This window comes from Dasypus novemcinctus, chromosome 29 (assembly GCF_030445035.2).
Source record: "Dasypus novemcinctus isolate mDasNov1 chromosome 29, mDasNov1.1.hap2, whole genome shotgun sequence".
Taxonomy (NCBI): domain Eukaryota; kingdom Metazoa; phylum Chordata; class Mammalia; order Cingulata; family Dasypodidae; genus Dasypus; species Dasypus novemcinctus.
In genome coordinates this window covers 30028056-30033613 of record NC_080701.1, presented here as the reverse complement: position 1 = coordinate 30033613, position 5558 = coordinate 30028056, and the positions used below count along the sequence as shown (strand labels likewise).

The 5558-nt window shown below is 40.0% G+C and overlaps 1 pseudogene; it reads right to left on the bottom strand.

Moving 5' to 3' along the window:
* Nucleotides 1-1172: 1172 nt before the first annotated feature.
* On the bottom strand, nt 1173-1828 carry LOC131276588 (26S proteasome non-ATPase regulatory subunit 10 pseudogene; annotated as a pseudogene).
* Between the last annotated feature and the right edge of the window lie 3730 nt (nt 1829-5558).

The window sequence follows — 5558 nt, the reverse complement described above, 5'->3', positions numbered from 1 at the left end:
AGGCCGCCTTGCTTGGCACAGCCCCGAGACAGGAAGCTGGCTGACAAGTCACCTGGCCTGACTTGGGTACAACCTATAGCTGGGTCTGTCAGAGTGATAGCCCTCCAATATCATGCCCCACCAAGAGTCAGGTTGTTTTCAGACCAAGGCAGTGTTTCTGTTTCTAGCAATCTCTGCCAAAGGGTCTGGAGCCTTGTGGCACATTCATTCTTGTGGAGGATCAGTAGGTCACTCCAGTAATCCCTTACCTCCTCATGGGTCTGAAAACAGCTCCTAAACCCAGAGAGGGGGCTCTCCTTTGGCCAGGGAGATGGAAGTATAATCCAGAATATGCATGGGAAAGCCACCAGTGGCATGTAGTAAGAAAAAAGAACAAGAAGAATATCTGAAGCTTATGTGACATCCTACAACATACAGAAATCCCATCATTTAATCCAACAGTTACCTCGGATAAGAGCAGAGGAGGTATTACTTACTCTACTCTATAGAAGGACATACATTCATGCTCATGGTCATATAACTAGTGAATGGCAGAGGCAGATTGCAAATCCAGGTCTTCTGACTCCTGTCCATGGTACTTTCTTTCTTTTTTAATTTTTCAGTATTTTATTTTATTTATTTTCAAATGCTAAAGTTGGACAGCATGCCCTCCATCTTAAAGTTTGGTCCAGCAAAAAATATAAGAATTTCTTCTATAACAAAAATAAATTAAACCTTATGAATTGAAAAAACAGAAAATATTGGCATAGGACTCTGAGTAAGCTTGCAAAGCAAAGACTTCAAATGTATGGAGGAACATTCTAGAATCCACCTAGAAACATTTAGCCAAAAAACTGGCCCGGTACTACTCGGCTTGTCTTGCTTCAGAGCAGAACAGAGGGTACATGGGAGGGTGCTGGGTGTTCACAATGACCACAGAATCACTTACTCAAAATTAGACAAAATTCACTATAGAATAATATACAACAATAGAACACTCAAGAGTTACTCATTGACTGGAAAGCATGTTGTAAGCGTAGAATAACTACCTGAATGGGAACCATATTCAATAAGTTATAAGTCTTTAAAGGTGAGCAAAACTTCATCATACACATATGTCTTGTGCACAAGTACATTAGTTTCCAGGACACTGAGGACAACTACAACGCATACAAAGAAGAAATCCAAGCCGCTTAGCCTTCCACTATTCTCTTGAGTATTAAACCCAGGCAACTTGCTTGGATGTCTTCTTTATTCTCAATGTAAATGCTTGCTCCCAGGGACACCAGCAATTTTGCTTCTACTATCTCCTCATCACAGGCTAAGTATACTGTTCCTCTCCCTGTCTTGGATGTTTGTGGATGTTTTGTAGTACAGAAGGATATTAATCATCTTCAAGTTACCCTTGGCTGCTGCCCAGTGCATTGCTGTAGCCTCAAAATGGTCCTTAGCATCTAGATTAGCCCCACATTCTAATAACATAACAGCAATCTCATGCCTGTTCTTGGAAGCTGCACAATGCAGGGGAGAATAGCTGCTTTGATTGACAACAATTCACCTGAGCACCTTTTCCCAGAAAGGCGTTAACAATCTCATCCCGGCCAGCAGAAGCAGCAACATGGAAAGAAGACCAGCCTGCATCAACTTTATGATTCACTCACACTCCAAGTTGAATACAGAATTCAACATTTTCTGAATGTCCAGCTGAACATGCCCAACACAGTGCAGTTCTGCTGTCCTGGTCAATTCTAGTAAGCAGGGATGTACTGGCCAGGATCTTCTCCTTCAACTCCTGCAGCTTCCCACTGCAGGCCAGATGCAGACCCTCAGGTTAGACACAGCCCTCCATTCTGCTCTCCACTGGATCTGCTCCACGGTTCTTCTAACCACTAAAGAAGGCTCTATCAAAGGAACCCATGTGTTTCCCTGATAAAGGACTTGTAGAAATAGTGCTTATAATAAAGTCATTTTATTGATTTTTACCCAGTTTATTGATTTTCACCCAGCTCCACAGACATGAAAGAGGAGAGGATTTTGATCCTGTGGCCTGAAGAAGAGAGATGAGTCATTTGCCTGATAGTTTAGAGTTGATTTTTAAAGAGAACAGAGCAGCTGAGTCCAGAAAGAAATGAGCCCCAGCAGGAGAGATGAGGCGTCCAGCCTACAGCTGAGATCAGAAGGAGCTGGGAGCACAGAGCCTTAAGAGGAATGAGGAAGGCTGAACCCTCGCTGGTCTCTCCCGCCATCTTGCTTCAACACATAGCAACAGATTTTGGTGAGGAAGTACCTCTTATGGTACCTTAAGTTGGACTCTTTAGGGCCTTGTAAGCTTCTACCCCAAACGATTGCCCTTTATAAAACCCAACAGATTTCTGGTACTTTGCATCAGCAGCTCTTTGGCGGACTAAGGCAATGTGATTCTGGACTGGATCTTCTACCAGAGATAGGACATAAATGAGAGTATTGGAAAAATGAGAAGAAACCTTGAAGATTTTATTGTAGTTCTTTATCAATGTTAACAACATATTGTGATAATTGGACTGTGGTTATGTAAAATGTTAACATTTGAGAAGTCCGGAGAAAGGTATGCTAGAGTTCTTTGTACTACTTTTGTATTTTTTTTGGTAAAACTGAAATTATTCAAAATCAAAGTTTGAAAAAGTAAAAAATATATGCATATTTTATGAAAGAACATGAGTGCATGTGACACTCCTCAGGCTTCCAGAAATAACTGGAGATGGGAGGATGGGGAGGTAAGGAAGTCTTTGATTGTGTATGGGAGAGTGAAGGGGTCTCACAGGTAGGAGCTAATATCTGCTATCATTTGGTTATTATAGTAAATATTTTGAATTCACATCTCTTTTATGTGGCTATTGTGAGATTGAAATAATACCTATAAATGCTTAGCACAGTCATTAGCCCATGGTAAGTGCCTGGTAAGTGCTCGCCATTGTCATTGTGCTTTCATTGTCCTCATCTTGGTTGTTACTAACTGGTAAAGTCCAGGGGTCTTCTGGCTACACACATACACTCCACTTGGAAATGTAAACATCTGCACACATCTTTTCCCCAGTTAGAGACTTCTCTATCAGTTTTAACCTTAATAAACTCCACCACAGTTAGAAAACTAAAAATAGGATTTATTTAGTCAAATGCCTTTTCTGTCTCAATCAAAATAATCATGTGTTTTTCCTGCTTCAATTCATTAATGTGGTGCATTACATTAATTGATTTTCTTACGTTGAACCACCCTTGCATACCTGGGATAAAACCCACTTGATTGATCATATTGTATAATTTTTTAATGTGCTGTTGGATTTGAGTTGCAAATATTTTATTGGGGGTTTTTGCATCTGTATTCAAAAGAGAAACAGGTCTATAATTTTCTTGTGGTATCTTTATCTGGCTTTGGTATTTGGCATTTATGTTGGCTTAATAAACTGAATTAGTTAGTGTTCCTTCCTCTTCAATTTTTTTGGAATGGTTTGAGTAGGTTTGGTATTAATTGTTATGGAATGATTGGTAAAATTCACCTGGGAAGCTCCCTAGTCTTGAGCTTTTCTTTGTTGAGAGATTTTTAAAATGTTATTTTAAAGTATTTTTATTGCTATATTTCATATAATTTCAAATTACAATAAAATGTGATAAATAGAGAATAATACAGAGAAAATCACTTACAAAATTAAGAAAAAGGGAAACAAAGTCTTGAAAAATATAGTTAGATCCTTTCAATGTGAGGACAATTAGTCTCTTAAACTTACAAGGAATTGTTCCAGTGCTGACAGAGAATTCAGTTGCCTTTGAAGAGAAAGTAAGGGCCACTTTTCTGGTGTTTTCCTGAGATGGGTTAGTTCATTTCAAAGAGGAATTGACCATGGAGTATCTTTATTCTGTAGTCCGGATGGAAAGATGGAGAAACTCCAGCCCATGTCAATCGTCCACTGGCCTCAGTGACACTCAGATGGAGTCAGAGTGGCTGAAAGTCCTTGGACGCTTTGGAGGCCTGAAGGGAAAGAAAGGGACAGCACTGTTTACATCACTAGCCTACTCTAGGGGAAGGGGCCATCACAGAGTTGATGGGGGCCACACCCTAGGTTTGAAAACCTACCTTCTTCTGTGTTTGATGTCATGACCTCATCAAATCTCTCCAGTGCCTTTAGCATCTTCTCCATTTCCTCTTCTTGTTGGAAGTGTTTGGATCTCTCCTCCTGTAGTTCACGTACCAACAAAGTTAACTCTCCATTCAGCATCGCTTTCATCCTCTTTGCCTTCCTGTAGGCGTCCACAAGGCTGGGGAGCCTTAAAGTCTCTTTCTCGAGCCTAGTATCTTCTAGGGATGTCTCAGCCTCTTGATATACCTTGACGGTAGCACTAATCTTGTCAAGGAGCTGACATTTTTCTTCAGTTAGTGCAGCCAGGATGTCTGCAAGCTGCTTTTCACGGCTTATATAAAGCCGCCTTTCCACAGACCACACAAATCTGACTAAAAATAAGAGGCCCACCAAGAAACCGATGACAGTTGGACACACCACAGTTTCCCCCTGGAGACTGTGGAACGTGTGGTCTGAACTCGTATCATCAGGCAGCAGCTCCAACAACCCGTCTCACAGCTTCCCGAGGGGCAGCCCAAGGTAAAGCTCCACAGAAGGACACAGGCCCTTCAGTACCCTGGAGTCACCACAGGGCCCTGCCCAGTAACCACAGAGCCCCCAGACTCAACCAACTGCAGAGAATCCCCCAGAATTCCACCTGGAACCCAGCAGCAACTGACACCTTGAGCAGGTCATCAGGGAGCTAGTCTGAAGAAGGAATTAAAAGTTTACATGGGCTTGTCTTCATTATGTTCTAATGGTCTTTCTTCTTTCCCTCATTTTAAATTGTTATTGATGAATATTTGAAATACAATGGAATATACCTGTCTTTTGAAATGTTTTTTTGATAAAATTTTATTGAAGCATATCATTCCTATATGAATATACATAAACAGTAAAGGAGAGTAAAATTTCTTAACTTACAAAACTGCCGTGCCTATCATCATAATGGGCCCCATCACTATATTAATTTGAAACATTTTATAAACTATGTAAGAGCATCATTTATAAATGATTTATAAACTATGTAAGAGCAACTATAGTCTATACTTTATATTTGATGTATTTTCCCTCCAACCCACCAGATTACTAACCCTGTATTAGTATTACACAGTTGTTACAGTTCATGAGAGAATGTTCTCATATTTTCCCTGTTAACCAGTCTTATCTTCTACCACTAGAATCCAAGTGTTATACAGACCCATGTTTTCTATAATCCAAAGTGTACACTCAGTGGAGCTCATTCTCATCACAGAGTTGATCTGTCATCACTGTAGTCAATTTGAGTATGTTTCCATTTGTATAAAAGGAAAACTCCCATATCCTCTTATACCCCTTATAGTTGTCTCCTAGAATTGATTTATCTTCCTTGCCATTGCTGCCAAAATATTACAATATTATATGTAACTATAGTCCATAAATTACATTAGCTGTAATTTTCCCATATTTCACCATATTCTTAAAACTTAATAAAACAGAAACATTCTT